The 27,500-nt window shown below is 45.5% G+C and overlaps 55 non-coding genes across 55 annotated transcripts; all 55 read left to right on the top strand.

The window, feature by feature from the left end:
* Positions 1 to 70: 70 nt before the first annotated feature.
* trnap-ugg (transfer RNA proline (anticodon UGG)) lies at positions 71 to 142 on the top strand. The gene has a single exon. It is a non-coding gene; the product is annotated as a tRNA-Pro (tRNA).
* Positions 143 to 390: 248 nt separating this feature from the next.
* trnap-ugg (transfer RNA proline (anticodon UGG)) lies at positions 391 to 462 on the top strand. The gene has a single exon. It is a non-coding gene; the product is annotated as a tRNA-Pro (tRNA).
* A 754-nt stretch (positions 463 to 1,216) lies between these two features.
* Positions 1,217 to 1,288, top strand: trnap-agg (transfer RNA proline (anticodon AGG)). Its single transcript has one exon. It is a non-coding gene; the product is annotated as a tRNA-Pro (tRNA).
* Positions 1,289 to 1,783: 495 nt separating this feature from the next.
* Positions 1,784 to 1,855, top strand: trnap-ugg (transfer RNA proline (anticodon UGG)). The gene has a single exon. It is a non-coding gene; the product is annotated as a tRNA-Pro (tRNA).
* A 422-nt stretch (positions 1,856 to 2,277) lies between these two features.
* trnap-ugg (transfer RNA proline (anticodon UGG)) lies at positions 2,278 to 2,349 on the top strand. The gene has a single exon. It is a non-coding gene; the product is annotated as a tRNA-Pro (tRNA).
* A 249-nt stretch (positions 2,350 to 2,598) lies between these two features.
* trnap-agg (transfer RNA proline (anticodon AGG)) lies at positions 2,599 to 2,670 on the top strand. Its single transcript has one exon. It is a non-coding gene; the product is annotated as a tRNA-Pro (tRNA).
* Positions 2,671 to 3,090: 420 nt separating this feature from the next.
* Positions 3,091 to 3,163, top strand: trnap-ugg (transfer RNA proline (anticodon UGG)). Its single transcript has one exon. It is a non-coding gene; the product is annotated as a tRNA-Pro (tRNA).
* A 174-nt stretch (positions 3,164 to 3,337) lies between these two features.
* Positions 3,338 to 3,409, top strand: trnap-agg (transfer RNA proline (anticodon AGG)). The gene has a single exon. It is a non-coding gene; the product is annotated as a tRNA-Pro (tRNA).
* Positions 3,410 to 3,584: 175 nt separating this feature from the next.
* On the top strand, positions 3,585 to 3,656 carry trnap-agg (transfer RNA proline (anticodon AGG)). The gene has a single exon. It is a non-coding gene; the product is annotated as a tRNA-Pro (tRNA).
* A 175-nt stretch (positions 3,657 to 3,831) lies between these two features.
* Positions 3,832 to 3,903, top strand: trnap-agg (transfer RNA proline (anticodon AGG)). Its single transcript has one exon. It is a non-coding gene; the product is annotated as a tRNA-Pro (tRNA).
* Positions 3,904 to 4,058: 155 nt separating this feature from the next.
* trnap-ugg (transfer RNA proline (anticodon UGG)) lies at positions 4,059 to 4,130 on the top strand. The gene has a single exon. It is a non-coding gene; the product is annotated as a tRNA-Pro (tRNA).
* Positions 4,131 to 4,304: 174 nt separating this feature from the next.
* Positions 4,305 to 4,376, top strand: trnap-ugg (transfer RNA proline (anticodon UGG)). The gene has a single exon. It is a non-coding gene; the product is annotated as a tRNA-Pro (tRNA).
* A 218-nt stretch (positions 4,377 to 4,594) lies between these two features.
* trnap-agg (transfer RNA proline (anticodon AGG)) lies at positions 4,595 to 4,666 on the top strand. Its single transcript has one exon. It is a non-coding gene; the product is annotated as a tRNA-Pro (tRNA).
* An 815-nt stretch (positions 4,667 to 5,481) lies between these two features.
* On the top strand, positions 5,482 to 5,553 carry trnap-ugg (transfer RNA proline (anticodon UGG)). Its single transcript has one exon. It is a non-coding gene; the product is annotated as a tRNA-Pro (tRNA).
* Positions 5,554 to 7,330: 1,777 nt separating this feature from the next.
* Positions 7,331 to 7,402, top strand: trnap-ugg (transfer RNA proline (anticodon UGG)). Its single transcript has one exon. It is a non-coding gene; the product is annotated as a tRNA-Pro (tRNA).
* A 421-nt stretch (positions 7,403 to 7,823) lies between these two features.
* Positions 7,824 to 7,895, top strand: trnap-ugg (transfer RNA proline (anticodon UGG)). The gene has a single exon. It is a non-coding gene; the product is annotated as a tRNA-Pro (tRNA).
* Positions 7,896 to 8,144: 249 nt separating this feature from the next.
* Positions 8,145 to 8,216, top strand: trnap-agg (transfer RNA proline (anticodon AGG)). The gene has a single exon. It is a non-coding gene; the product is annotated as a tRNA-Pro (tRNA).
* Positions 8,217 to 8,636: 420 nt separating this feature from the next.
* On the top strand, positions 8,637 to 8,708 carry trnap-ugg (transfer RNA proline (anticodon UGG)). The gene has a single exon. It is a non-coding gene; the product is annotated as a tRNA-Pro (tRNA).
* Positions 8,709 to 8,957: 249 nt separating this feature from the next.
* trnap-ugg (transfer RNA proline (anticodon UGG)) lies at positions 8,958 to 9,029 on the top strand. Its single transcript has one exon. It is a non-coding gene; the product is annotated as a tRNA-Pro (tRNA).
* A 667-nt stretch (positions 9,030 to 9,696) lies between these two features.
* trnap-ugg (transfer RNA proline (anticodon UGG)) lies at positions 9,697 to 9,768 on the top strand. Its single transcript has one exon. It is a non-coding gene; the product is annotated as a tRNA-Pro (tRNA).
* Positions 9,769 to 10,758: 990 nt separating this feature from the next.
* trnap-ugg (transfer RNA proline (anticodon UGG)) lies at positions 10,759 to 10,830 on the top strand. Its single transcript has one exon. It is a non-coding gene; the product is annotated as a tRNA-Pro (tRNA).
* A 249-nt stretch (positions 10,831 to 11,079) lies between these two features.
* On the top strand, positions 11,080 to 11,151 carry trnap-agg (transfer RNA proline (anticodon AGG)). The gene has a single exon. It is a non-coding gene; the product is annotated as a tRNA-Pro (tRNA).
* A 175-nt stretch (positions 11,152 to 11,326) lies between these two features.
* On the top strand, positions 11,327 to 11,398 carry trnap-agg (transfer RNA proline (anticodon AGG)). The gene has a single exon. It is a non-coding gene; the product is annotated as a tRNA-Pro (tRNA).
* Positions 11,399 to 11,573: 175 nt separating this feature from the next.
* trnap-agg (transfer RNA proline (anticodon AGG)) lies at positions 11,574 to 11,645 on the top strand. The gene has a single exon. It is a non-coding gene; the product is annotated as a tRNA-Pro (tRNA).
* A 174-nt stretch (positions 11,646 to 11,819) lies between these two features.
* On the top strand, positions 11,820 to 11,891 carry trnap-ugg (transfer RNA proline (anticodon UGG)). Its single transcript has one exon. It is a non-coding gene; the product is annotated as a tRNA-Pro (tRNA).
* A 496-nt stretch (positions 11,892 to 12,387) lies between these two features.
* On the top strand, positions 12,388 to 12,459 carry trnap-ugg (transfer RNA proline (anticodon UGG)). The gene has a single exon. It is a non-coding gene; the product is annotated as a tRNA-Pro (tRNA).
* Positions 12,460 to 12,634: 175 nt separating this feature from the next.
* Positions 12,635 to 12,706, top strand: trnap-ugg (transfer RNA proline (anticodon UGG)). The gene has a single exon. It is a non-coding gene; the product is annotated as a tRNA-Pro (tRNA).
* A 249-nt stretch (positions 12,707 to 12,955) lies between these two features.
* On the top strand, positions 12,956 to 13,027 carry trnap-agg (transfer RNA proline (anticodon AGG)). Its single transcript has one exon. It is a non-coding gene; the product is annotated as a tRNA-Pro (tRNA).
* A 421-nt stretch (positions 13,028 to 13,448) lies between these two features.
* On the top strand, positions 13,449 to 13,520 carry trnap-ugg (transfer RNA proline (anticodon UGG)). Its single transcript has one exon. It is a non-coding gene; the product is annotated as a tRNA-Pro (tRNA).
* A 175-nt stretch (positions 13,521 to 13,695) lies between these two features.
* trnap-ugg (transfer RNA proline (anticodon UGG)) lies at positions 13,696 to 13,767 on the top strand. Its single transcript has one exon. It is a non-coding gene; the product is annotated as a tRNA-Pro (tRNA).
* Positions 13,768 to 14,263: 496 nt separating this feature from the next.
* Positions 14,264 to 14,335, top strand: trnap-agg (transfer RNA proline (anticodon AGG)). Its single transcript has one exon. It is a non-coding gene; the product is annotated as a tRNA-Pro (tRNA).
* A 175-nt stretch (positions 14,336 to 14,510) lies between these two features.
* trnap-agg (transfer RNA proline (anticodon AGG)) lies at positions 14,511 to 14,582 on the top strand. The gene has a single exon. It is a non-coding gene; the product is annotated as a tRNA-Pro (tRNA).
* Positions 14,583 to 14,756: 174 nt separating this feature from the next.
* Positions 14,757 to 14,828, top strand: trnap-ugg (transfer RNA proline (anticodon UGG)). Its single transcript has one exon. It is a non-coding gene; the product is annotated as a tRNA-Pro (tRNA).
* Positions 14,829 to 15,003: 175 nt separating this feature from the next.
* trnap-agg (transfer RNA proline (anticodon AGG)) lies at positions 15,004 to 15,075 on the top strand. Its single transcript has one exon. It is a non-coding gene; the product is annotated as a tRNA-Pro (tRNA).
* Positions 15,076 to 15,324: 249 nt separating this feature from the next.
* On the top strand, positions 15,325 to 15,396 carry trnap-agg (transfer RNA proline (anticodon AGG)). Its single transcript has one exon. It is a non-coding gene; the product is annotated as a tRNA-Pro (tRNA).
* Positions 15,397 to 15,571: 175 nt separating this feature from the next.
* Positions 15,572 to 15,643, top strand: trnap-agg (transfer RNA proline (anticodon AGG)). The gene has a single exon. It is a non-coding gene; the product is annotated as a tRNA-Pro (tRNA).
* A 174-nt stretch (positions 15,644 to 15,817) lies between these two features.
* On the top strand, positions 15,818 to 15,889 carry trnap-ugg (transfer RNA proline (anticodon UGG)). The gene has a single exon. It is a non-coding gene; the product is annotated as a tRNA-Pro (tRNA).
* Positions 15,890 to 16,138: 249 nt separating this feature from the next.
* Positions 16,139 to 16,211, top strand: trnap-ugg (transfer RNA proline (anticodon UGG)). The gene has a single exon. It is a non-coding gene; the product is annotated as a tRNA-Pro (tRNA).
* Positions 16,212 to 16,632: 421 nt separating this feature from the next.
* On the top strand, positions 16,633 to 16,704 carry trnap-ugg (transfer RNA proline (anticodon UGG)). The gene has a single exon. It is a non-coding gene; the product is annotated as a tRNA-Pro (tRNA).
* Positions 16,705 to 16,953: 249 nt separating this feature from the next.
* Positions 16,954 to 17,025, top strand: trnap-agg (transfer RNA proline (anticodon AGG)). The gene has a single exon. It is a non-coding gene; the product is annotated as a tRNA-Pro (tRNA).
* A 175-nt stretch (positions 17,026 to 17,200) lies between these two features.
* On the top strand, positions 17,201 to 17,272 carry trnap-agg (transfer RNA proline (anticodon AGG)). The gene has a single exon. It is a non-coding gene; the product is annotated as a tRNA-Pro (tRNA).
* A 249-nt stretch (positions 17,273 to 17,521) lies between these two features.
* Positions 17,522 to 17,593, top strand: trnap-agg (transfer RNA proline (anticodon AGG)). The gene has a single exon. It is a non-coding gene; the product is annotated as a tRNA-Pro (tRNA).
* A 991-nt stretch (positions 17,594 to 18,584) lies between these two features.
* trnap-agg (transfer RNA proline (anticodon AGG)) lies at positions 18,585 to 18,656 on the top strand. Its single transcript has one exon. It is a non-coding gene; the product is annotated as a tRNA-Pro (tRNA).
* A 174-nt stretch (positions 18,657 to 18,830) lies between these two features.
* trnap-ugg (transfer RNA proline (anticodon UGG)) lies at positions 18,831 to 18,902 on the top strand. The gene has a single exon. It is a non-coding gene; the product is annotated as a tRNA-Pro (tRNA).
* A 249-nt stretch (positions 18,903 to 19,151) lies between these two features.
* On the top strand, positions 19,152 to 19,223 carry trnap-ugg (transfer RNA proline (anticodon UGG)). Its single transcript has one exon. It is a non-coding gene; the product is annotated as a tRNA-Pro (tRNA).
* Positions 19,224 to 19,398: 175 nt separating this feature from the next.
* On the top strand, positions 19,399 to 19,470 carry trnap-agg (transfer RNA proline (anticodon AGG)). The gene has a single exon. It is a non-coding gene; the product is annotated as a tRNA-Pro (tRNA).
* Positions 19,471 to 19,645: 175 nt separating this feature from the next.
* trnap-agg (transfer RNA proline (anticodon AGG)) lies at positions 19,646 to 19,717 on the top strand. The gene has a single exon. It is a non-coding gene; the product is annotated as a tRNA-Pro (tRNA).
* Positions 19,718 to 19,892: 175 nt separating this feature from the next.
* trnap-agg (transfer RNA proline (anticodon AGG)) lies at positions 19,893 to 19,964 on the top strand. Its single transcript has one exon. It is a non-coding gene; the product is annotated as a tRNA-Pro (tRNA).
* A 1,237-nt stretch (positions 19,965 to 21,201) lies between these two features.
* Positions 21,202 to 21,273, top strand: trnap-agg (transfer RNA proline (anticodon AGG)). Its single transcript has one exon. It is a non-coding gene; the product is annotated as a tRNA-Pro (tRNA).
* A 175-nt stretch (positions 21,274 to 21,448) lies between these two features.
* On the top strand, positions 21,449 to 21,520 carry trnap-ugg (transfer RNA proline (anticodon UGG)). Its single transcript has one exon. It is a non-coding gene; the product is annotated as a tRNA-Pro (tRNA).
* Positions 21,521 to 21,695: 175 nt separating this feature from the next.
* Positions 21,696 to 21,767, top strand: trnap-ugg (transfer RNA proline (anticodon UGG)). The gene has a single exon. It is a non-coding gene; the product is annotated as a tRNA-Pro (tRNA).
* Positions 21,768 to 22,016: 249 nt separating this feature from the next.
* On the top strand, positions 22,017 to 22,088 carry trnap-agg (transfer RNA proline (anticodon AGG)). The gene has a single exon. It is a non-coding gene; the product is annotated as a tRNA-Pro (tRNA).
* Positions 22,089 to 22,263: 175 nt separating this feature from the next.
* trnap-agg (transfer RNA proline (anticodon AGG)) lies at positions 22,264 to 22,335 on the top strand. The gene has a single exon. It is a non-coding gene; the product is annotated as a tRNA-Pro (tRNA).
* Positions 22,336 to 22,510: 175 nt separating this feature from the next.
* Positions 22,511 to 22,582, top strand: trnap-ugg (transfer RNA proline (anticodon UGG)). The gene has a single exon. It is a non-coding gene; the product is annotated as a tRNA-Pro (tRNA).
* Positions 22,583 to 27,355: 4,773 nt separating this feature from the next.
* Positions 27,356 to 27,427, top strand: trnap-agg (transfer RNA proline (anticodon AGG)). The gene has a single exon. It is a non-coding gene; the product is annotated as a tRNA-Pro (tRNA).
* Positions 27,428 to 27,500: the final 73 nt, after the last annotated feature.

The raw sequence follows: 27,500 nt of genomic DNA, 5'->3' as shown, positions 1-27,500 counted from the left end.
GCGAAAATTTCATAGCTGATCCCAAGAGACAGACCATCCAAATGTTGGGGAATAAAATGGGCTTGTAGGAGGCTCGTTGGTCTAGGGGTATGATTCTCGCTTTGGGTGTGAGAGGTCCCGGGTTCAAATCCCGGACGAGCCCTTTAGTCAAAGACAATGTCTTCACATTCCACTGGTGAAAACACAAGCCAAACCAAAAGTGCCAAAGAACGACACACAGGGTATGAGTGGTCCTGGGTTCAACCCGGGACCTGCCCTTGGTTACACATGATCCAAACATGTTATTCAAAAAAGCCCTCACATACAACTCAGTGTCCCATGTGAAAACTTTATTGTTGATCCCAAGAGACAGAACTTCCAGATTTGGGGGAATAAAATGGGCTTGTAGGAGGCTCGTTGGTCTAGGGGTATGATTCTCGCTTTGGGTGCGAGAGGTCCCGGGTTCAAATCCCGGACGAGCCCTTTAGTCAGAGACAATGTCTTCACGTGATACTGGATGAGCCCTTGGTTACACATGATCCAAACATGTTAATCAAAAAAGCCCTCACATACAACTCATTGTCCCATGTGAAATCTTTATAGTTGAGCCCAAGAGAAAGACCTTCCAAATTTTGGGGAATAAAACAGGCTCACAAGAGGCTCGTTGGTCTAAGGGTATGAATCTTGTTTAGGGTGCGAGAGGTCCCGGGTTCAAATCCCGGACGAGCCCTTTTATTCATAGACAATGTCTTCACGTGATACTGGACGAACCCTTGGTTACACATGATCCAAACATGTTAATTGAAAAAGCCCTCACATACAACTCGGTGTCCATGTGAAAACTTCATAGCTGATCCGAAGAGTCAGAACATCCAAATGTTGGGGAAAAAAATGGGCTTGTAGGAGGCTTGTTGGTCTCGGGGTATGATTCTCGCTTTGGGTGGGAGAGGTCCCGGGTTCAAATCCCGGACGAGCCCTTTAGTCATAGACAATGTCTTCACATTCCACTGGTGAAAACACAAGCCAAACCAAAAGTGCCGGGTTCAAATCCCGGACGAGGCCTTTAGTCATAGACAATGTCTTCACGTGATACTGGAGGAACCCTTGGTGACACATGATCCAAACATGTTAATTGAAAAAGCCCTCACATACAACTCGGTGACCCATGTGAAAACTTTATAGTTGAGCCCAAGAGAAAGACCTTCCAAATTTTGGGGAATAAAATAAGCTCAGAAGAGGCTCGTTGGTCTAGGGGTATGATTTTCGCTTAGGGTGCGAGAGGTCCCGGGTTCAAATCCCGGACGAGCCCTTTAGTCATAGACAATGTCTTCAAGTGATACTGGACGAACCCTTGGTTACACATGATCCAAACATGTTAATTGAAAAAGCCCTCACATACAACTCGGTGTCCATGTGAAAACTTCATAGCTGATCCCAAGAGTCAGAACATCCAAATGTTGGGGAAAAAAATGGGCTTGTAGGAGGCTTGTTGGTCTCGGGGTATGATTCTCGCTTTGGGTGGGAGAGGTCCCGGGTTCAAATCCCGGACGAGCCCTTTAGTCATAGACAATGTCTTCACATTCCACTGGTGAAAACACAAGCCAAACCAAAAGTGCCAAAGAACGACACACAGGGTATGAGTGGTCCTGGATTCAACTCCCGGACCTGCCCTTGGTTACACATGATCCAAACATGTTATTCAAAAAAGCCCTCACATACAACTCAGTGTCCCATGTGAAAACTTTATTGTTGATCCCAAGAGACAGAACTTCCAGATTTGGGGGAATAAAATGGGCTTGTAGGAGGCTCGTTGGTCTAGGGGTATGATTCTCGCTTTGGGTGCGAGAGGTCCCGGGTTCAAATCCCGGACGAGCCCTTTAGTCAGAGACAATGTCTTCACGTGATACTGGATGAGCCCTTGGTTACACATGATCCAAACATGTTAATCAAAAAAGCCCTCACATACAACTCATTGTCCCATGTGAAATCTTTATAGTTGAGCCCAAGAGAAAGACCTTCCAAATTTTGGGGAATAAAACAGGCTCACAAGAGGCTCGTTGGTCTAGGGGTATGAATCTTGTTTAGGGTGCGAGAGGTCCCGGGTTCAAATCACGGAGGAGCCCTTTTATTCATAGACAATGTCTTCACGTGATACTGGACGAACCCTTGGTTACACATGATCCAAACATGTTAATTGAAAAAGCCCTCACATACAACTCGGTGTCCATGTGAAAACTTCATAGCTGATCCCAAGAGTCAGAACATCCAAATGTTGGGGAAAAAAATGGGCTTGTAGGAGGCTCGTTGGTCTAGGGGTATGATTCTCGCTTTGGGTGCGAGAGGTCCCGGGTTCAAATCCCGGACGAGCCCTTTAGTCATAGACAATGTCTTCACATTCCACTGGTGAAAACACAAGCCAAACCAAAAGTGCCAAAGAACGACACACAGGGTATGAGTGGTCCTGGGTTCAACTCCCGGACCTGCCCTTGGTTACACATGATCCAAACATGTTATTCAAAAAAGCCCTCACATACAACTCGGTGACCCATGTGAAAACTTTATAGTTGAGCCCAAGAGAAAGACCTTCCAAATTTTGGGGAATAAAATAACCTCAGAAGAGGCTCGTTGGTCTAGGGGTATGATTCTCGCTTAGGGTGCGAGAGGTCCCGGGTTCAAATCCCGGACGAGCCCTTTAGTCATAGACAATGTCTTCACGTGATACTGGACGAACCCTTGGTTACACATGATCCAAACATGTTAATTGAAAAAGCCCTCACATACAACTCGGTGTCCATGCGAAAATTTCATAGCTGATCCCAAGAGACAGAACATCCAAATGTTGGGGAATAAAATGGGCTTGTAGGGGGCTCGTTGGTCTAGGGGTATGATTCTCGCTTTGGTGTGAGAGGTCCCGGGTTCAAATCCCGGACGAGCCCTTTAGTCATAGACAATGTCTTCACGTGATACTGGATGAGCCCTTGGTTACACACGATCCAAGCGTGTCAATTTAAAAAGCCCTCAAATACAACTCAGTGACCCATGTGAAAACTTTATAGTTGAGCCCAAGAGAAAGACCTTCCAAATTTTGGGGAATAAAACAAGCTCAGAAGAGGCTCGTTGGTCTAGGGGTATGATTCTCGCTTTGGGTGCGAGAGGTCCCGGGTTCAAATCCCGGACGAGGCCTTTAGTCATAGACAATGTCTTCACGTGATACTGGAGGAACCCTTGGTGACACATGATCCAAACATGTTAATTGAAAAAGCCCTCACATACAACTCGGTGACCCATGTGAAAACTTTATAGTTGAGCCCAAGAGAAAGACCTTCCAAATTTTGGGGAATAAAATAAGCTCAGAAGAGGCTCGTTGGTCTAGGGGTATGATTCTCGCTTAGGGTGCGAGAGGTCCCGGGTTCAAATCCCGGACGAGCCCTTTAGTCATAGACAATGTCTTCAAGTGATACTGGATGAGCCCTTGGTTACACACGATCCAAGCGTGTCAATTTAAAAAGCCCTCAAATACAACTCAGTGACCCATGTGAAAACTTTATAGTTGAGCCCAAGAGAAAGACCTTCCAAATTTTGGGGAATAAAACAAGCTCAGAAGAGGCTCGTTGGTCTAGGGGTTTGATTCTCGCTTAGGGTGCGAGAGGTCCCGGGTTCAAATCCCGGACGAGCCCTTTAGTCATAGACAATGTCTTCAAGTGATACTGGATGAGCCCTTGGTTACACACGATCCAAGCGTGTCAATTTAAAAAGCCCTCAAATACAACTCAGTGACCCATGTGAAAACTTTATAGTTGAGCCCAAGAGAAAGACCTTCCAAATTTTGGGGAATAAAACAAGCTCAGAAGAGGCTCGTTGGTCTAGGGGTTTGATTCTCGCTTAGGGTGCGAGAGGTCCCGGGTTCAAATCCCGGACGAGCCCTTTAGTCATAGACAATGTCTTCACATTATACTGGACGAACCCTTGGTTACACATGATCCAAACATGTTAATTGAAAAAGCCCTCACATACAACTCGGTGTTCATGCGAAAACTTCATAGCTGATCCTAAGAGACAGAACAAATGAGCTTGGAGGAGGCTCGTTGGTCTAGGGGTATGATTCTCGCTTTGGGTGCGAGAGGTCCCGGGTTCAAATCCCGGACGAGCCCTTTAGTCATAGACAATGTCTTCACGTGATACTGGACGAACCCTTGGTTACACATGATCCAAACATGTTAATTGAAAAAGCCCTCACATGCAACTCGGTGTCCATGCGAAAACTTCATGGCTGATCCCAAGAGACAGAACATCCAAATGTTGGGGAATAAAATGGGCTTGTAGGAGGCTCGTTGGTCTAGGGGTATGATTCTCGCTTTGGGTGTGAGAGGTCCCGGGTTCAAATCCCGGACGAGCCCTTTAGTCAAAGACAATGTCTTCACATTCCACTGGTGAAAACACAAGCCAAACCAAAAGTGCCAAAGAACGACACACAGGGTATGAGTGGTACTGGGTTCAACTCCCGGACCTGCCCTTGGTTACACATGTTTTCACATCAGTGTCCCATGTGAAAACTTTATTGTTGATCCCAAGAGACAGAACTTCCAGATTTGGGGAATAAAATAAGCTCAGAAGAGGCTCGTTGGTCTAGGGGTATGATTCTCGCTTAGGGTGCGAGAGGTCCCGGGTTCAAATCCCGGACGAGCCCTTTAGTCATAGACAATGTCTTCACATTCCACTGGTGAAAACACAAGCCAAACCAAAAGTGCCAAAGAACGACACACAGGGTATGAGTGGTACTGGGTTCAACTCCCGGACCTGCCCTTGTTTACACATGATCCAAACATGTTATTCAAAAAAGCCCTCACATACAACTCAGTGTCCCATGTGAAAACTTTATTGTTGATCCCAAGAGACAGAACTTCCAGATTTGGGGGAATAAAATAAGCTCAGAAGAGGCTCGTTGGTCTAGGGGTATGATTCTCGCTTAGGGTGCGAGAGGTCCCGGGTTCAAATCTCGGACGAGACCTTTAGTCATAGACAATGTCTTCACGTGATACTGGACAAACCCTTGGTTACACATGATCCAAACATGTTAATTGAAAAAGCCCTCACATACAACTCGGTGTCCATGCGAAAATTTCATAGCTGATCCCAAGAGACAGACCATCCAAATGTTGGGGAATAAAATGGGCTTGTAGGAGGCTCGTTGGTCTAGGGGTATGATTCTCGCTTTGGGTGTGAGAGGTCCCGGGTTCAAATCCGGACGAGCCCTTCAGTCATAGACAATGTCTTCACATTCCACTGGTGAAAACACAAGCCAAACCAAAAGTGCCAAAGAACGACACACAGGGTATGAGTGGTCCTGGGTTCAACTCCCGGACCTGCCCTTGGTTACACATGATCCAAACATGTTATTCAAAAAAGCCCTCACATACAACTCAGTGTCCCATGTGAAAACTTTATTGTTGATCCCAAGAGACAGAACTTCCAGATTTGGGGGAATAAAATGGGCTTGTAGGAGGCTCGTTGGTCTAGGGGTATGATTCTCGCTTTGGGTGCGAGAGGTCCCGGGTTCAAATCCCGGACGAGCCCTTTAGTCAGAGACAATGTCTTCACGTGATACTGGATGAGCCCTTGGTTACACATGATCCAAACATGTTAATCAAAAAAGCCCTCACATACAACTCATTGTCCCATGTGAAATCTTTATAGTTGAGCCCAAGAGAAAGACCTTCCAAATTTTGGGGAATAAAACAGGCTCACAAGAGGCTCGTTGGTCTAGGGGTATGAATCTTGTTTAGGGTGCGAGAGGTCCCGGGTTCAAATCCCGGACGAGCCCTTTTATTCATAGACAATGTCTTCACGTGATACTGGACGAACCCTTGGTTACACATGATCCAAACATGTTAATTGAAAAAGCCCTCACATACAACTCGGTGTCCATGTGAAAACTTCATAGCTGATCCCAAGAGTCAGAACATCCAAATGTTGGGGAAAAAAATGGGCTTGTAGGAGGCTTGTTGGTCTCGGGGTATGATTCTCGCTTTGGGTTGGAGAGGTCCCGGGTTCAAATCCCGGACGAGCCCTTTAGTCATAGACAATGTCTTCACATTCCACTGGTGAAAACAGGCACGTGCACACATAGGGCCCAAAGGGTGCTTGAGCCCCTGCCCTTTTTTTGCCTCGTATTAAAAAGTGCCTCTTTTTTTTCTCAATAAATGCATTCCTGTTGTGCATGAGGATGTAAACAACCACGCTGTAAAAATGCCACGGCTATCTACCGTACGCATTTCCTTGTAATACACACGGTATTGTGTATGTACGTTGGTGTGTGTGTGTTGTCCGCTGCTGCTCCGCTCTGTCTCTCACTGAGGGGTGGGGGGGCTGCCCCGCGGTGCGCGCTCCCTCACATGCACGTCCAGAGAGAGAGAGAGAAGTAGAAGCTGCTGCCTCGTCGATAACTCTGTGTGTGTCGCACATACAGTAGATGAGACGTGACAGTCTTGTGAGTTATAAATCCACCAACATAACTTCCTTGTCAGTTCTGACAAGTCGCCGTCCACTTATTCAAGAGTCATATTTCAGAAAAGACCCATTTGTGTTTGTTTAGCTAACTGCTTGTTAAGAGTTAAGCCCCACCCCGTCCTCTGTCTAACATCACCTGAATGTAGTGAACAACAACAGCAACAGGAGGAATCACTCACTCAGCTTGATTTCACTGACTATTTGAATTTGTTTCCAGATATTGAGTTACTGCTAATTGTGACTTTGCTGTTGTAAATATTGCTGCTGTTCTGAAATATGCACAGTAGCAGTCACTTAGTCATTTCTTGGTTTTGTGTTGTTGCCTGTAGACTTAGCCTACTTCTATTTTGCACTTGCACTCACATGGATTTTTTTCTGCAAGCCCCCAATACCATATTAGCCTTAGCCTACCAGTTCAGAAGTCATGACTCTGTTTCGGGAAGTTGGGAAATTGGTCCAGCATGCTGACTGCAGTCGTGAAGGCGTGCAGGCTTTCTCTACCGACTAAATAGTAACTGTAATTTATTTGAATTTATTTATTTTGATATTAAGGCCTGAAAAAATTGTACATACTGCCCTTTTCTGATGTTGAGCCCCTGCCCCTCTATAGTCATGTGCACGTCCCTGGGTGAAAACACAAGCCAAACCAAAAGTGCCAAAGAACGACACACAGGGTATGAGTGGTCCTGGATTCAACTCCCGGACCTGCCCTTGGTTACACATGATCCAAACATGTTATTCAAAAAAGCCCTCACATACAACTCAGTGTCCCATGTGAAAACTTTATTGTTGATCCCAAGAGACAGAACTTCCAGATTTGGGGGAATAAAATGGGCTTGTAGGAGGCTCGTTGGTCTAGGGGTATGATTCTCGCTTTGGGTGCGAGAGGTCCCGGGTTCAAATCCCGGACGAGCCCTTTAGTCATAGACAATGTCTTCACGTGATACTGGATGAGCCCTTGGTTACACATGATCCAAACATGTTAATCAAAAAAGCCCTCACATACAACTCATTGTCCCATGTGAAATCTTTATAGTTGAGCCCAAGAGAAAGACCTTCCAAATTTTGGGGAATAAAACAGGCTCACAAGAGGCTCGTTGGTCTAGGGGTATGAATCTTGTTTAGGGTGCGAGAGGTCCCGGGTTCAAATCCCGGACGAGCCCTTTAGTCATAGACAATGTCTTCACGTGATACTGGACGAACCCTTGGTTACACATGATCCAAACATGTTAATTGAAAAAGCCCTCACATACAACTCGGTGTCCATGTGAAAACTTCATAGCTGATCCCAAGAGTCAGAACATCCAAATGTTGGGGAAAAAAATGGGCTTGTAGGAGGCTCGTTGGTCTAGGGGTATGATTCTCGCTTTGGGTGCGAGAGGTCCCGGGTTCAAATCCCGGACGAGCCCTTTAGTCATAGACAATGTCTTCACATTCCACTGGTGAAAACACAAGCCAAACCAAAAGTGCCAAAGAACGACACACAGGGTATGAGTGGTCCTGGGTTCAACTCCCGGACCTGCCCTTGGTTACACATGATCCAAACATGTTATTCAAAAAAGCCCTCACATACAACTCGGTGACCCATGTGAAAACTTTATAGTTGAGCCCAAGAGAAAGACCTTCCAAATTTTGGGGAATAAAATAAGCTCAGAAGAGGCTCGTTGGTCTAGGGGTATGATTCTCGCTTAGGGTGCGAGAGGTCCCGGGTTCAAATCCCGGACGAGCCCTTTAGTCATAGACAATGTCTTCACGTGATACTGGACGAACCCTTGGTTACACATGATCCAAACATGTTAATTGAAAAAGCCCTCACATACAACTCGGTGTCCATGCGAAAATTTCATAGCTGATCCCAAGAGACAGAACATCCAAATGTTGGGGAATAAAATGGGCTTGTAGGAGGCTCGTTGGTCTAGGGGTATGATTCTCGCTTTGGTGTGAGAGGTCCCGGGTTCAAATCCCGGACGAGCCCTTTAGTCATAGACAATGTCTTCACGTGATACTGGATGAGCCCTTGGTTACACACGATCCAAGCGTGTCAATTTAAAAAGCCCTCAAATACAACTCAGTGACCCATGTGAAAACTTTATAGTTGAGCCCAAGAGAAAGACCTTCCAAATTTTGGGGAATAAAACAAGCTCAGAAGAGGCTCGTTGGTCTAGGGGTATGATTCTCGCTTTGGGTGCGAGAGGTCCCGGGTTCAAATCCCGGACGAGCCCTTTAGTCATAGACAATGTCTTCACATTCCACTGGTGAAAACACAAGCCAAACCAAAAGTGCCAAAGAACGACACACAGGGTATGAGTGGTCCTGGATTCAACTCCCGGACCTGCCCTTGGTTACACATGATCCAAACATGTTATTCAAAAAAGCCCTCACATACAACTCAGTGTCCCATGTGAAAACTTTATTGTTGATCCCAAGAGACAGAACTTCCAGATTTGGGGGAATAAAATGGGCTTGTAGGAGGCTCGTTGGTCTAGGGGTATGATTCTCGCTTTGGGTGCGAGAGGTCCCGGGTTCAAATCCCGGACGAGCCCTTTAGTCAGAGACAATGTCTTCACGTGATACTGGATGAGCCCTTGGTTACACATGATCCAAACATGTTAATCAAAAAAGCCCTCACATACAACTCATTGTCCCATGTGAAATCTTTATAGTTGAGCCCAAGAGAAAGACCTTCCAAATTTTGGGGAATAAAACAGGCTCACAAGAGGCTCGTTGGTCTAGGGGTATGAATCTTGTTTAGGGTGCGAGAGGTCCCGGGTTCAAATCCCGGACGAGCCCTTTAGTCATAGACAATGTCTTCACGTGATACTGGACGAACCCTTGGTTACACATGATCCAAACATGTTAATTGAAAAAGCCCTCACATACAACTCGGTGTCCATGCGAAAATTTCATAGCTGATCCCAAGAGACAGAACATCCAAATGTTGGGGAATAAAATGGGCTTGTAGGAGGCTCGTTGGTCTAGGGGTATGATTCTCGCTTTGGTGTGAGAGGTCCCGGGTTCAAATCCCGGACGAGCCCTTTAGTCATAGACAATGTCTTCACGTGATACTGGATGAGCCCTTGGTTACACACGATCCAAGCGTGTCAATTTAAAAAGCCCTCAAATACAACTCAGTGACCCATGTGAAAACTTTATAGTTGAGCCCAAGAGAAAGACCTTCCAAATTTTGGGGAATAAAACAAGCTCAGAAGAGGCTCGTTGGTCTAGGGGTATGATTCTCGCTTTGGGTGCGAGAGGTCCCGGGTTCAAATCCCGGACGAGCCCTTTAGTCATAGACAATGTCTTCACATTCCACTGGTGAAAACACAAGCCAAACCAAAAGTGCCAAAGAACGACACACAGGTTATGAGTGGTCCTGGGTTCAACTCCCGGACCTGCCCTTGGTTACACATGATCCAAACATGTTAATCAAAAAAGCCCTCACATACAACTCATTGTCCCATGTGAAATCTTTATAGTTGAGCCCAAGAGAAAGACCTTCCAAATTTTGGGGAATAAAACAGGCTCACAAGAGGCTTGTTGGTCTAGGGGTATGAATCTTGTTTAGGGTGCGAGAGGTCCCGGGTTCAAATCCCGGACGAGCCCTTTTATTCATAGACAATGTCTTCACGTGATACTGGACGAACCCTTGGTTACACATGATCCAAACATGTTAATTGAAAAAGCCCTCACATACAACTCATTGTCCCATGTGAAATCTTTATAGTTGAGCCCAAGAGAAAGACCTTCCAAATTTTGGGGAATAAAACAGGCTCACAAGAGGCTTGTTGGTCTAGGGGTATGAATCTTGTTTAGGGTGCGAGAGGTCCCGGGTTCAAATCCCGGACGAGCCCTTTTATTCATAGACAATGTCTTCACGTGATACTGGACGAACCCTTGGTTACACATGATCCAAACATGTTAATTGAAAAGCCCTCACATACAACTCGGTGTCCATGTGAAAACTTCATAGCTGATCCCAAGAGTCAGAACATCCAAATGTTGGGGAATAAAATGGGCTTCTAGGAGTCTCGTTGGTCTAAGGGTATGAATCTTGTTTAGGGTGTGAGAGGTCCCGGGTTCAAATCCCGGACGAGCCCTTTTATTCATAGACAATGTCTTCACGTGATACTGGACGAACCCTTGGTTACACATGATCCAAACATGTTAATTGAAAAAGCCCTCACATACAACTCGGTGTCCATGTGAAAACTTCATAGCTGATCCCAAGAGTCAGAACATCCAAATGTTGGGGAATAAAATGGGCTTCTAGGAGGCTCGTTGGTCTAGGGGTATGATTCTCGCTTTGGGTGCGAGAGGTCCCGGGTTCAAATCCCGGACGAGCCCTTTAGTCATTGACAATGTCTTCACATTCCACTGGTGAAAACACAAGCCAAACCAAAAGTGCCAAAGAACGACACACAGGGTATGAGTGGTACTGGGTTCAACTCCCGGACCTGCCCTTGGTTACACATGATCCAAACATATCATTCAAAAAAGCCCTCACATACAACTCAGTGTCCCATGTGAAAACTTTATTGTTGATCCCAAGAGACAGAACTTCCAGATTTGGGGGAATAAAATAAGCTCAGAAGAGGTTCGTTGGTCTAGGGGTATGATTCTCGCTTAGGGTGCGAGAGGTCCCGGGTTCAAATCCCGGACGAGCCCTTTAGTCATAGACAATGTCTTCACGTGATACTGGACGAACCCTTGGTTACACATGATCCAAACATGTTAATTGAAAAAGCCCTCACATACAACTCGGTGACCCATGTGAAAACTTTATAGTTGAGCCCAAGAGAAAGACCTTCCAAATTTTGGGGAATAAAATAAGCTCAGAAGAGGCTCGTTGGTCTAGGGGTATGATTCTCGCTTAGGGTGCGAGAGGTCCCGGGTTCAAATCCCGGACGAGCCCTTTAGTCATAGACAATGTCTTCACGTGATACTGGACGAACCCTTGGTTACACATGATCCAAACATGTTAATTGAAAAAGCCCTCACATACAACTCGGTGACCCATGTGAAAACTTTATAGTTGAGCCCAAGAGAAAGACCTTCCAAATTTTGGGGAATAAAATAAGCTCAGAAGAGGCTCGTTGGTCTAGGGGTATGATTCTCGCTTAGGGTGCGAGAGGTCCCGGGTTCAAATCCCGGACGAGCCCTTTAGTCATAGACAATGTCTTCACGTGATACTGGACGAACCCTTGGTTACACATGATCCAAACATGTTAATTGAAAAAGCCCTCACATACAACTCGGTGTCCATGCGAAAACTTCATAGCTGATCCCAAGAGACAGAACATCCAAATGTTGGGGAATAAAATGGGCTTGTAGGAGGCTCGTTGGTCTAGGGGTATGATTCTCGCTTTGGGTGCGAGAGGTCCCGAGTTCAAATCCCGGACGAGCCCTTTAGTCATAGACAATGTCTTCATGTGATACTGGATGAGCCCTTGGTTACACATGATCCAAGCGTGTCAATTGAAAAAGCCCTCAAATACAACTCAGTGACCCATGCGAAAACTTCATAGCTGATCCCAAGAGACAGAACATCCAAATGTTGGGGAATAAAATGGGCTTGTAGGAGGCTCGTTGGTCTAGGGGTATGATTCTCGCTTTGGGTGCGAAAGGTCCCCGGTTCAAATCCCGGACGAGCCCTTTAGTCATAGACAATGTCTTCACATTCCACTGGTGAAAACACAAGCCAAACCAAAAGTGCCAAAGAACGACACACAGGGTATGAGTGGTCCTGGGTTCAACTCCCGGACCTGCCCTTGGTTACACATGATCCAAACATGTTATTCAAAAAAGCCCTCACATACAACTCAGTGTCCCATGTGAAAACTTTATTGTTGATCCCAAGAGACAGAACTTCCAGATTTGGGGGAATAAAATGGGCTTGTAGGAGGCTCGTTGGTCTCGGGGTATGATTCTCGCTTTGGGTGCGAGAGGTCCCGGGTTCAAATCCCGGACGAGCCCTTTCGTCGGAGACAATGTCTTCACGTGATACTGGATGAGCCCTTGGTTACACATGATCCAAACATGTTAATCAAAAAAGCCCTCAAATACAACTCATTGTCCCATGTGAAATCTTTATTGTTGATCCCAAGAGACAGAACTTCCAGATTTGGGGGAATAAAATGGGCTTGTAGGAGGCTCGTTGGTCTAGGGGTATGATTCTCGCTTTGGGTGCGAGAGGTCCCGGGTTCAAATCCCGGACGAGCCCTTTAGTCATAGACAATGTCTTCACATTCCACTGGTGAAAACACAAGCCAAACCAAAAGTGCCAAAGAACGACACACAGGGTATGAGTGGTCCTGGGTTCAACTCCCGGACCTGCCCTTGGTTACACATGATCCAAACATATTATTCAAAAAAGCCCTCACATACAACTCAGTGTCCCATGTGAAAACTTTATTGTTGATCCCAAGAGACAGAACTTCCAGATTTGGGGGAATAAAATAAGCTCAGAAGAGGTTCGTTGGTCTAGGGGTATGATTCTCGCTTAGGGTGCGAGAGGTCCCGGGTTCAAATCCCGGACGAGCCCTTTAGTCATAGACAATGTCTTCACGTGATACTGGACGAACCCTTGGTTACACATGATCCAAACATGTTAATTGAAAAAGCCCTCACATACAACTCGGTGACCCATGTGAAAACTTTATAGTTGAGCCCAAGAGAAAGACCTTCCAAATTTTGGGGAATAAAATAAGCTCAGAAGAGGCTCGTTGGTCTAGGGGTATGATTCTCGCTTAGGGTGCGAGAGGTCCCGGGTGCAAATCCCGGACAAGCCCTTTAGTCATAGACAATGTCTTCACGTGATACTGGACGAACCCTTGGTTACACATGATCCAAACATGTTAATTGAAAAAGCCCTCACATACAACTCGGTGTCCATGCGAAAATTTCATAGCTGATCCCAAGAGACAGAACATCCAAATGTTGGGGAATAAAATGGGCTTGTAGGAGGCTCGTTGGTCTAGGGGTATGATTCTCGCTTTGGGTGTGAGAGGACCCGGGTTCAAATCCCGGACGAGCCCTTTAGTCATACACAATGTCTTCACGTGATACTGGATGAGCCCTTGGTTACACACAATCCAAGCGTGTCAATTTAAAAAGCCCTCAAATACAACTCAGTGACCCATGTGAAAACTTTATAGTTGAGCCCAAGAGAAAGACCTTCCAAATTTTGGGGAATAAATCAAGCTCAGAAGAGGCTCGTTGGTCTAGGGGTATGATTCTCGCTTTGGGTGCGAGAGGTCCCGGGTTCAAATCCCGGACGAGCCCTTTAGTCATAGACAATGTCTTCACATTCCACTGGTGAAAACACAAGCCAAACCAAAAGTGCCAAAGAACGACACACAGGGTATGAGTGGTCCTGGGTTCAACTCCCGGACCTGCCCTTGGTTACACATGATCCAAACATATTATTCAAAAAAGCCCTCACATACAACTCAGTGTCCCATGTGAAAACTTTATTGTTGATCCCAAGAGACAGAACTTCCAGATTTGGGGGAATAAAATAAGCTCAAAAGAGGTTCGTTGGTCTAGGGGTATGATTCTCGCTTAGGGTGCGAGAGGTCCCGGGTTCAAATCCCGGAAGAGCCCTTTAGTCATAGACAATGTCTTCACGTGATACTGGACGAACCCTTGGTTACACATGATCCAAACATGTTAATTGAAAAAGCCCTCACATACAACTCGGTGACCCATGTGAAAACTTTATAGTTGAGCCCAAGAGAAAGACCTTCCAAATTTTGGGGAATAAAATAAGTTCAGAAGAGGCTCGTTGGTCTAGGGGTATGATTCTCGCTTAGGGTGCGAGAGGTCCCGGGTTCAAATCCCGGACGAGCCCTTTAGTCATAGACAATGTCTTCACGTGATACTGGACGAACCCTTGGTTACACATGATCCAAACATGTTAATTGAAAAAGCCCTCACATACAACTCGGTGACCCATGTGAAAACTTTATAGTTGAGCCCAAGAGAAAGACCTTCCAAATTTTGGGGAATAAAATAAGCTCAGAAGAGGCTCGTTGGTCTAGGGGTATGATTCTCGCTTAGGGTGCGAGAGGTCCCGGGTTCAAATCCCGGACGAGCCCTTTAGTCATAGACAATGTCTTCACGTGATACTTGACGAACCCTTGGTTACACATGATCCAAACATGTTAATTGAAAAAGCCCTCACATACAACTCGGTGTCCATGCGAAAATTTCATAGCTGATCCCAAGAGACAGAACATCCAAATGTTGGGGAATAAAATGGGCTTGTAGGAGGCTCGTTGGTCTAGGGGTATGATTCTCGCTTTGGGTGTGAGAGGTCCCGGGTTCAAATCCCGGACGAGCCCTTTAGTCATAGACAATGTCTTCACGTGATACTGGATGAGCCCTTGGTTACACACAATCCAAGCGTGTCAATTTAAAAAGCCCTCAAATACAACTCAGTGACCCATGTGAAAACTTTATAGTTGAGCCCAAGAGAAAGACCTTCCAAATTTTGGGGAATAAATCAAGCTCAGAAGAGGCTCGTTGGTCTAGGGGTATGATTCTCGCTTAGGGTGCGAGAGGTCCCGGGTTCAAATCCCGGACGAGCCCTTTAGTCACAGACAATGTCTTCACATTCCACTGGTTAAAACACAAGCCAAACCAAAAGTGCCAAAGAACGACACACAGGGTATGAGTGGTCCTGGGTTCAACTCCCGGACCTGCCCTTGGTTACACATGATCCAAACATGTTATTCAAAAAAACCCTCACATACACCTCAGTGTCCCATGTGAAAACTTTATTGTTGATCCCAAGAGACAGAACTTCCAGATTTGGGGGAATAAAATAAGCTCAGAAGAGGCTCGTTGGTGTAGGGGTATGATTCTCGCTTAGGGTGCGAGAGGTCCCGGGTTCAAATCCCGGACGAGCCCTTTAGTCATAGACAATGTCTTCACGTGATACTGGACGAACCCTTGGTTACACATGATCCAAACATGTTAATTGAAAAAGCCCTCACATACAACTCGGTGACCCATGTGAAGACTTTATAGTTGATCCCAAGTGAAAGACCTTCCAAATTTTGGGGAATAAAATAAGCTCAGAAGAGGCTCGTTGGTCTAGGGGTATGATTCTCGCTTAGGGTGCGAGAGGTCCCGGGTGCAAATCCCGGACGAGCCCTTTAGTCATTGACAATGTCTTCACGTGATACTGGACAAACCCTTGGTTACACATGATCCAAACATGTTAATTGAAAAAGCCCTCACATACAACTCGGTGTCCATGCGAAAATTTCATAGCTGATCCCAAGAGACAGAACATCCAAATGTTGGGGATTAAAATGGGCTTGTGGGAGGCTCGTTGGTCTAGGGGTATGATTCTCGCTTTGGGTGCGAGAGGTCCCGGGTTCAAATCCCGGACGAGCCCTTTAGTCATAGACAATGTCTTCACATTCCACTGGTGAAAACACAAGCCAAACCAAAAGTGCCAAAGAACGACACACAGGGTATGAGTGGTCCTGGGTTCAACTCCCGGACCTACCCTTGGTTACACATGATCCAAACATGTTATTCAAAAAAGCCCTCACATACAACTCAGTGTCCCATGTGAAAACTTTACTGTTGATCCCAAGAGACAGAACTTCCAGATTTGGGGGAATAAAATGGGCTTGTAGGAGGCTCGTTGGTCTAGGGGTATGATTCTCGCTTTGGGTGCAAGAGGTCCCGGGTTCAAATCCCGGACGAGCACTTTAGTCAGAGACAATGTCTTCACGTGATACTGGATGAGCCCTTGGTTACACATGATCCAAACATGTTAATCAAAAAAGCCCTCACATACAACTCATTGTCCCATGTGAAATCTTTATAGTTGAGCCCAAGAGAAAGACCTTCCAAATTTTGGGGAATAAAACAGGCTCACAAGAGGCTCGTTGGTCTAGGGATATGAATCTTGTTTAGGGTGCGAGAGGTCCCGGGTTCAAATCCCGGACGAGCCCTTTAGTCATAGACAATGTCTTCACGTGATACTGGATGAGCCCTTGGTTACACACGATCCAAGCGTGTCAATTTAAAAAGCCCTCAAATACAACTCAGTGACCCATGTGAAAACTTTATAGTTGAGCCCAAGAGAAAGACCTTCCAAATTTTGGGGAATAAAACAAGCTCAGAAGAGGCTCGTTGGTCTAGGGGTATGATTCTCGCTTTGGGTGCGAGAGGTCCCGGGTTCAAATCCCGGACGAGCCCTTTAGTCATAGACAATGTCTTCACATTCCACTGGTGAAAACACAAGCCAAACCAAAAGTGCCAAAGAACGACACACAGGGTATGAGTGGTACTGGGTTCAACTCCCGGACCTGCCCTTGGTTACACATGATCCAAACATGTTATTCAAAAAAGCCCTCACGTACAACTCAGTGTCCCATGTGAAAACTTTATTGTTGATCCCAAGAGACAGAACTTCCAGATTTGGGGGAATAAAATAAGCTCAGAAGAGGCTCGTTGGTCTACGGGTATGATTCTCGCTTAGGGTGCGAGAGGTCCCGGGTTCAAATCCCGGACGAGCCCTTTAGTCATAGACAATGTCTTCACGTGATACTGGACGAACCCTTGGTTACACATGATCCAAACATGTTAATTGAAAAAGCCCTCACATACAACTCGGTGACCCATGTGAAAACTTTATAGTTGAGCCCAAGAGAAAGACCTTCCAAATTTTGGGGAATAAAATAAGCTCAGAAGAGGCTCGTTGGTCTAGGGGTATGATTCTCGCTTAGGGTGCGAGAGGTCCCGGGTTCAAATCCCGGACGAGCCCTTTAGTCATAGACAATGTCTTCACATTCCACTGGTGAAAACACAAGCCAAACCAAAAGTGCCAAAGAACGACACACAGGGTATGAGTGGTCCTGGGTTCAACTCCCGGACCTGCCCTTGGTTACACATGATCCAAACATGTTATTCAAAAAAGCCCTCACATACAACTCAGTGTCCCATGTGAAAACTTTATTGTTGATCCCAAGAGACAGAACTTCCAGATTTGGGGGAATAAAATAAGCTCAGAAGAGGCTCGTTGGTCTAGGGGTATGATTCTCGCTTAGGGTGCGAGAGGTCCCGGGTTCAAGTCCCGGACGAGCCCTTTAGTCATCGACAATGTCTTCACGTGATACTGGACGAACCCTTGGTTACACATGATCCAAACATGTTAATTGAAAAAGCCCTCAAATACAACTCAGTGACCCATGCGAAAACTTCATAGCTGATCCCAAGAGACAGAACATCCAAATGTTGGGGAATAAAATGGGCTTGTAGGAGGCTCGTTGGTCTAGGGGTATGATTCTCGCTTTGGGTGCGAGAGGTCGCCGGTTCAAATCCCGGACGAGCCCTTTAGTCATAGACAATGTCTTCACATTCCACTGGTGAAAACACAAGCCAAACCAAAAGTGCCAAAGAACGACACACAGGTTATGAGTGGTCCTGGGTTCAACTCCCGGACCTGCCCTTGGTTACACATGATCCAAACATGTTAATCAAAAAAGCCCTCACATACAACTCATTGTCCCATGTGAAATCTTTATAGTTGAGCCCAAGAGAAAGACCTTCCAAATTTTGGGGAATAAAACAGGCTCACAAGAGGCTTGTTGGTCTAGGGGTATGAATCTTGTTTAGGGTGCGAGAGGTCCCGGGTTCAAATCCCGGACGAGCCCTTTTATTCATAGACAATGTCTTCACGTGATACTGGACGAACCCTTGGTTACACATGATCCAAACATGTTAATTGAAAAAGCCCTCACATACAACTCATTGTCCCATGTGAAATCTTTATAGTTGAGCCCAAGAGAAAGACCTTCCAAATTTTGGGGAATAAAACAGGCTCACAAGAGGATTGTTGGTCTAGGGGTATGAATCTTGTTTAGGGTGCGAGAGGTCCCGGGTTCAAATCCCGGACGAGCCCTTTTATTCATAGACAATGTCTTCACGTGATACTGGACGAACCCTTGGTTACACATGATCCAAACATGTTAATTGAAAAAGCCCTCACATACAACTCGGTGTCCATGTGAAAACTTTATAGTTGAGCCCAAGAGAAAGACCTTCCAAATTTTGGGGAATAAAATAAGCTCAGAAGAGGCTCGTTGGTCTAGGGGTATGATTCTCGCTTAGGGTGCGAGAGGTCCCGGGTTCAAATCCCGGACGAGCCCTTTAGTCATAGACAATGTCTTCACGTGATACTGGACGAACCCTTGGTTACACATGATCCAAACATGTTAATTGAAAAAGCCCTCACATACAACCCGGTGTCCATGCGAAAACTTCATAGCTGATCCCAAGAGACAGAACATCCAAATGTTGGGGAATAAAATGGGCTTGTAGGAGGCTCGTTGGTCTAGGGGTATGATTCTCGCTTTGGGTGCGAGAGGTCCCCGGTTCAAATCCCGGACGAGCCCTTTAGTCATAGACAATGTCTTCACATTCCACTGGTGAAAACACAAGCCAAACCAAAAGTGCCAAAGAACGACACACAGGGTTTGAGTGGTCCTGGGTTCAACTCCCGGACCTGCCCTTGGTTACACATGATCCAAACATGTTATTCAAAAAAGCCCTCACATACAACTCAGTGTCCCATGTGAAAACTTTATTGTTGATCCCAAGAGACAGAACTTCCAGATTTGGGGGAATAAAATGGGCTTGTAGGAGGCTCGTTGGTCTAGGGGTATGATTCTCGCTTTGGGTGCGAGAGGTCCCGGGTTCAAATCCTGGACGAGCCCTTTCGTCGGAGACAATGTCTTCACGTGATACTGGATGAGCCCTTGGTTACACATGATCCAAACATGTTAATCAAAAAAGCCCTCAAATACAACTCATTGTCCCATGTGAAATCTTTATTGTTGATCCCAAGAGACAGAACTTCCAGATTTGGGGGAATAAACTAAGCTCAGAAGAGGTTCGTTGGTCTAGGGGTATGATTCTCGCTTAGGGTGCGAGAGGTCCCGGGTTCAAATCCCGGACGAGCCCTTTAGTCATAGACAATGTCTTCACGTGATACTGGACGAACCCTTGGTTACACATGATCCAAACATGTTAATTGAAAAAGCCCTCACATACAACTCGGTGACCCATGTGAAAACTTTATAGTTGAGCCCAAGAGAAAGACCTTCCAAATTTTGGGGAATAAAATAAGTTCAGAAGAGGCTCGTTGGTCTAGGGGTATGATTCTCGCTTAGGGTGCGAGAGGTCCCGGGTTCAAATCCCGGACGAGCCCTTTAGTCATAGACAATGTCTTCACGTGATACTGGACGAACCCTTGGTTACACATGATCCAAACATGTTAATTGAAAAAGCCCTCACATACAACTCGGTGACCCATGTGAAAACTTTATAGTTGAGCCCAAGAGAAAGACCTTCCAAATTTTGGGGAATAAAATAAGCTCAGAAGAGGCTCGTTGGTCTAGGGGTATGATTCTCGCTTAGGGTGCGAGAGGTCCCGGGTTCAAATCCCGGACGAGCCCTTTAGTCATAGACAATGTCTTCACGTGATACTGGACGAACCCTTGGTTACACATGATCCAAACATGTTAATTGAAAAAGCCCTCAAATACAACTCAGTGACCCATGCGAAAACTTCATAGCTGATCCCAAGAGACAGAACATCCAAATGTTGGGGAATAAAATGGGCTTGTAGGAGGCTCGTTGGTCTAGGGGTATGATTCTCGCTTTGGGTGCGAGAGGTCGCCGGTTCAAATCCCGGACGAGCCCTTTAGTCATAGACAATGTCTTCACATTCCACTGGTGAAAACACAAGCCAAACCAAAAGTGCCAAAGAACGACACACAGGTTATGAGTGGTCCTGGGTTCAACTCCAGGACCTGCCCTTGGTTACACATGATCCAAACATGTTAATCAAAAAAGCCCTCACATACAACTCATTGTCCCATGTGAAATCTTTATAGTTGAGCCCAAGAGAAAGACCTTCCAAATTTTGGGGAATAAAACAGGCTCACAAGAGGCTTGTTGGTCTAGGGGTATGAATCTTGTTTAGGGTGCGAGAGGTCCCGGGTTCAAACCCGGACGAGCCCTTTTATTCATAGACAATGTCTTCACGTGATACTGGACGAACCCTTGGTTACACATGATCCAAACATGTTAATTGAAAAAGCCCTCACATACAACTCATTGTCCCATGTGAAATCTTTATAGTTGAGCCCAAGAGAAAGACCTTCCAAATTTTGGGGAATAAAACAAGCTCACAAGAGGCTTGTTGGTCTAGGGGTATGAATCTTGTTTAGGGTGCGAGAGGTCCCGGGTTCAAATCCCGGACGAGCCCTTTTATTTATAGACAATGTCTTCACGTGATACTGGACGAACCCTTGGTTACACATGATCCAAACATGTTAATTGAAAAAGCCCTCACATACAACTCGGTGTCCATGTGAAAACTTTATAGTTGAGCCCAAGAGAAAGACCTTCCAAATTTTGGGGAATAAAATAAGCTCAGAAGAGGCTCGTTGGTCTAGGGGTATGATTCTCGCTTAGGGTGCGAGAGGTCGCCGGTTCAAATCCCGGACGAGCCCTTTAGTCATAGACAATGTCTTCACGTGATACTGGACGAACCCTTGGTTACACATGATCCAAACATGTTAATTGAAAAAGCCCTCACATACAACTCGGTGACCCATGTGAAAACTTTATAGTTGAGCCCAAGAGAAAGACCTTCCAAATTTTGGGGAATAAAATAAGCTCAGAAGAGGCTCGTTGGTCTAGGGGTATGATTCTCGCTTAGGGTGCGAGAGGTCCCGGGTTCAAATCCCGGACGAGCCCTTTAGTCATAGACAATGTCTTCACGTGATACTGGACGAACCCTTGGTTACACATGATCCAAACATGTTAATTGAAAAAGCCCTCAAATACAACTCAGTGACCCATGCGAAAACTTCATAGCTGATCCCAAGAGACAGAACATCCAAATGTTGGGGAATAAAATGGGCTTGTAGGAGGCTCGTTGGTCTAGGGGTATGATTCTCGCTTTGGGTGCGAGAGGTCCCGGGTTCAAATCCCGGACGAGCCCTTTAGTCATAGACAATGTCTTCATGTGATACTGGATGAGCCCTTGGTTACACATGATACAAGCGTGTCAATTGAAAAAGCCCTCAAATACAACTCAGTGACTCATGCGAAAACTTCATAGCTGATCCCAAGAGACAGAACATCCAAATGTTGGGGAATAAAATGGGCTTGTAGGAGGCTCGTTGGTCTAGGGGTATGATTCTCGCTTTGGGTGCGAGAGGTCCCCGGTTCAAATCCCGGACGAGCCCTTTAGTCATAGACAATGTCTTCACATTCCACTGGTGAAAACACAAGCCAAACCAAAAGTGCCAAAGAACGACACACAGGGTTTGAATGGTCCTGGGTTCAACTCCCGGACCTGCCCTTGGTTACACATGATCCAAACATGTTATTCAAAAAAGCCCTCACATACAACTCAGTGTCCCATGTGAAAACTTTATTGTTGATCCCAAGAGACAGAACTTCCAGATTTGGGGGAATAAACTAAGCTCAGAAGAGGGTCGTTGGTCTAGGGGTATGATTCTCGCTTAGGGTGCGAGAGGTCCCGGGTTCAAATCCCGGACGAGCCCTTTAGTCATAGACAATGTCTTCACGTGATACTGGACGAACCCTTGGTTACACATGATCCAAACATGTTAATTGAAAAAGCCCTCACATACAACTCGGTGACCCATGTGAAAACTTTATAGTTGAGCCCAAGAGAAAGACCTTCCAAATTTTGGGGAATAAAATAAGTTCAGAAGAGGCTCGTTGGTCTAGGGGTATGATTCTCGCTTAGGGTGCGAGAGGTCCCGGGTTCAAATCCCGGACGAGCCCATTAGTCATAGACAATGTCTTCATGTGATACTGGATGAGCCCTTGGTTACACATGATCCAAGCGTGTCAATTGAAAAAGCCCTCAAATACAACTCAGTGACCCATGCGAAAACTTCATAGCTGATCCCAAGAGACAGAACATCCAAATGTTGGGGAATAAAATGGGCTTGTAGGAGGCTCGTTGGTCTAGGGGTATGATTCTTGCTTTGGGTGCGAGAGGTCCCGGGTTCAAATCCCGGACGAGCCCTTTCGTCAGAGACAATGGCTGCGTTCCAAAAACAGTTTGAGTCGCCCTCGTTCACTTGCCCTCAGCACTTGCCCTCGGGGGAATCCCCGCCGCCATCATAAGGGCTGTTCCATTTCTCCAAACAGCTGAAGTGAACTTGGTGAGATCGACCCTTGAGGGCTGAGTGATCAAGTCAACAACGATGGTCACTCCAGAGCTGTATATCACCCACAATGCATTGCAGTGGTGCACGAAAAATATGTCCATGCGGTGGCGATAATGAACCTCAAACACCGTTGTCTGCTGTCTATTTACCACCAAAGAAGAAGAAAATGAATTAAAGGAGCCAGCACGGGCAGGTACTAATTGTGCAATTAGACTGGCCGTTGCACAGTTATGGCAGAGCGGGAGCCCACCGTTTACAAGTGTAAGTATAAGCTATTTGTCACTATTTTGTCACAAACAAAAGAAAAAGAACGCAAAATACTTGTATCTAAATAGCATTTTATTCTTCTGATGTCGCATCGTTTGCTGTGCATTCTGTGTGATTAAGGGATTGTTTCCATATTGTTACAGGGTCTGATGAGGAGACGGAGCTCCTCATAAAGCTCAGAATGAGAAATGAAGCTCTCTTTACTGGCAAAAGAAATGCCTCAAAGCTGGCCTGGGAGTGAGTTTATTTGTAACCTACTGTGGCATTGAATGTATTTCTGTTACTTATTACTTACCATTGCTTCTTTGTTGTGGTGCTTATTTTATTTGTGGGAGACTAAAGGTTTTAATGTACCGTATTTTCCGGACTGTAAGTCGCGTTTTTTTCCTCGTTTGGCTGACCATGCGACCTATTCAGAAGCGACGTATATAGGCTACTATCAAAAATATAGCATACGCTATGACCTCAAGAGGGAAGCGAGGCTTTTATTTCTGAATCCCTCCGCATTCAGTAGCTCATCTTCATCATCCTCACGTGCTGTTCTTGCTGCGCTGTCGGCCCGTCTTCGGTCTCTGCTCCGGTCCCGACTGGGCTCCGGACACGGAGCAGAGACCAAAGACGGGCCGACAGCGCAGCAAGAACAGCACGTGAGGGCTGTCCCTCTCTGAAGCAGAGGAGAGGTCGGCTTCACTCCCGTCAGTCTTCACAGACAGTCCACAAAGAGTTTCTGATCATATCCTCATCAGTTTGCTCCTGGCGACGGAGTTTTTTTTTTTTTTTTTTTTGACCCGGCCTGTAGTAGGCTATAGGTGTCGGTCTTTCGTGTACACAAAGCCCCGGCCGTTATATGAGACCCGGCTATTAATTAAATGTTTGAAAAATAAATGCGACTTATAAACTGGTGCGACTATATGTTTTTTTTCCTCTTCATGACGTATTTTTTGACAGATGCGACTAATACTCAGGTGCGACATATTAGTCCGGAAAATACGTTTGGTGAGCATAACATAATTGTTTTATTGTGTAAATAGGACAATTGTACAGAAGATGGGTCTGCAGGGGAGGGTGACAGGAGCACAGGCGGCTAAAAAGTGGGAAAACCTGAAAAAGAAATACAAGGTAATTAGTATACAGTAGCTATACAATTGGTGAAACAAATTCACTCATAAAAAAACTTACTTCTGTTTTCTCCCCTATAGGACTTGAAAGCCCCCCCTACAGGGGCAGGAACCGATCAGGGGGAGGAAAAGGCAGACAGCTGGCAGTGGTTTCCCCTGATGCATGAGGCAATTGGGGCACGGCCATCGGTAACACCACCCGTCCTAATTGCCTCATGCACAGGGGAAAAACCAACAACGAGCAGCACTGCCACTGCCAGCTGTCTGCCAGGACCTCCAGAGAGCCCCACACCACCACCACCATCATCATCATCATCATCATCAGCATCATCATCAGCATCAGCATCAGCATCATCAGCAGCATCATCATCAACAGCATCATCATCATCAGAACCACCACCACCACCACAACAATCTCCACCTAAAAAAAGAGCCCGGAGGGAGCGCCTCATTGACATTATTCTGAAGGAGGGAGAGAGGGATGAGGACCGCTTCCAGCGTTTGGAGGCACAAACAGACAGGCTTCTGAACATTTTTGAGAAGATGGTGGACAAAATGTAGGCAAATCTAATTTTGTAACTTATTATTTAGGCCCTGATTAATGCCTTGTGAGTTTAAGTTCAGTAATTACATCACAACACCCTCATTTGTTTTCTTTTATTTTGACATTAACAGAAATTTCATTTTGTTTCAATCTTTTTTTTTTTTTTAACTCAAAAATTTTGAAAAATAAAATACACCACACATGTGGAAAAGAAACATGAACAAATAAATCTCAATAGCATAATTGTGTCGTGTCTCTTTTGCCTTACATTCCCTACAGATAATCATGGTCCAGTAGCTGTTGGACAGGTGCGGAGATGCGGCCTGCCAGCCTTTCTCTTAGTGCTGCTCCACCGACCTCAACAGCAAGAGGGGCAAGAGGGATATTGTCCGCCCAAGCTTCCTGGACTGGCTCCTCAATATCCCCGACACCCAGGCATATGTTATGCAGTACAGCACAACAGGTGATGACGGATGGCACAAACGTTGTGTCAACTTCCAGGGCCTTAAAGAAGATGCTGCGCCATCGAGTCTTCATCATACCAAAAGACCTTTCAATAACTGAACGGGCCCTGGAGTGACAGCCGTTGTAGCGCTCCTGGACCCTGGACTGCAGTGGCTCTCTGAATGGTGTCATTAGGCAAATTGGCTGCTCAATGCAGGGGTATCCACCATCACCTACAATGAAGTAGCCTGCTGGGGGGTAGAGTTGACCTGTGTAAATGGGACTGTTCTTTAGCACACGTGTGTCATGGACAGACCCAGGGTAACCTGTAAATCTGTCCAAAAACCTGCCTCCACTGTCACACACAGCTTGGAGCTGGATAGAATGAAATAGCTTGCGATTAGTGTAGTCAGTGGAGGCAGGACCTGCAGGTGCCTTTATTCTAATTGTGGCAGCCATCAATAGCACCCACACATGCTTTGAATGCCTCATGCTGTGCAAGGCCAGCAAACCCCTCTCCTGTTGCCTCCAGCTCATTTGGTTTGGGGAGGGTGATGCAGTGGCTCCTCTTCTCCACTATTTTGCCTGCCACCTTATGTACAGCACGAAAGACACTTGTCTTCGGGGAACCAAATGCCCGGGAAACAACACTATAGGAGGCCCCATGAGCCAGCCAGTACAGAAATAAAAGGACTTCAAAGTCAGGTTCCCAGCCATGACTTTTGTTGATGTCAAGCAATTCCATCAATATGTTTATGGCATCACGGGACAGACGGAAATCCCTCTTTGGATCCTCCTGGGGATCCAAATATACTGTCATCAATGTAGTTGCAGTGTTGATGACAGCATAATGAACAGACGGTGTCTGGAAAAAATTAAATCAAAACTGTATCACAAAGGAATGCACAAAAAACTATGCTTTCTTCTCATTTATTATATTATAGACAATTGTTTCATTTCATTTCATTTTGATTTATTTCATTCATGGTTTACATTCTCACATGGTTGCACATATTTACATAATGTACACATTGTCACCATAAATAAAAAGGAGCATGATGAAGAAAACTTATAGTACCTGCCTCTCTCTGTTGTTATAATTACATTGGCTTACTATCAACACCAATATTGTACTCTGTTTCAAAATATTAAGAATGATGAAACATAGTAGTGACAGGAAAACAAACAAAATAGCAGTAGACACCACTCGTCTATCCATCTTTTCTTTTTTTCCCTTCTTTTTCTCTTTCTCCTTCTTTTTTGTAGATGCTTTTCTTTTCTTTTTTAAACAACTGAGACATACTTGTACAACTTTTCAATTCCTTGCTTTGTGAATGCAATACTTTTACACCTGCAACAGAAATACACATTTGTTTTAAGCTTAGCCTTGCAAATGTATGTTTAAAATCAAGCTTCAGTCTGTTGTCCCCTTCCTCCAATTTAAACAAGTTATGTAAATGTTCTGGTAATGATCTGTTCTTTGCTTTAAACATTGTTCCCTGTAACGTCTATCCTACATGACTTTAAGTGTTGTGTTTGTAACCACAATCTTTAACAATCAAGACCATAAAGACAATGAGGAGGATGAGGAGGAGGAGGATGGTGGTGGTAACAGGCCTAATAAGTATCAGGAAAAAACAATCTAAAAATAAAATTAATGTCAACTAAACTTAAAGTAGGTTAAATGTATTTAAACAACAAAACTGTCTATAAAGTATAAGGTAAAGAAAAATAAATAAATAAATAACTAATGAATTGCCTGAATAAAATTTGATACAAAATTAATAATTCTGATAATTACCAGGTGCCGACGTATTCCCATCAACCGCAGAATGCGTCTTTGTCTCAATGAAATGAGTCTCCGCGTATTTTGGTTAATTTGCAAAAGGCAGTACAGCGCTACTCCAACCAGATGTGGTTGCTCCATGATTGTCTGGGCTGTTAGTGAACGAGGGCAGGTGTGTTCCATTTACCTCTTTCACTCTTCCTCCGCCCACTTTCCCTCCTCCCTCCAAGTGGCCTCCGTGTGACGTCATAGCAAGGGCTGAGGGCAAGTGAGCGAGGGCGACTCAAACTGTTTTTGGAACGCAGCCAATGTCTTCACGTGATACTGGATGAGCCCTTGGTTACACATGATCCAAACATGTTAATCAAAAAAGCCCTCACATACAACTCATTGTCACATGTGAAATCTTTATAGTTGAGCCCAAGAGAAAGACCTTCCAAATTTTGGGGAATAAAATAAGCTCAGAAGAGGCTCGTTGGTCTAGGGGTATGATTCTCGCTTAGGGTGCGAGAGGTCCCGGGTTCAAATCCCGGACGAGCCCTTTAGTCATAGACAATGTCTTCACGTGATACTGGACGAACCCTTGGTTACACATGATCCAAACATGTTAATTG

This window comes from Trachurus japonicus, unplaced genomic scaffold (genome assembly GCF_045865225.1).
Source record: "Trachurus japonicus isolate A0001 unplaced genomic scaffold, Traja_1.0 AP031168.1".
Classification (NCBI taxonomy): domain Eukaryota; kingdom Metazoa; phylum Chordata; class Actinopteri; order Carangiformes; family Carangidae; genus Trachurus; species Trachurus japonicus.
The sequence above is the reverse complement of the archived record's forward strand: the minus strand, read 5'-3'. Positions and strand labels throughout refer to the sequence as shown.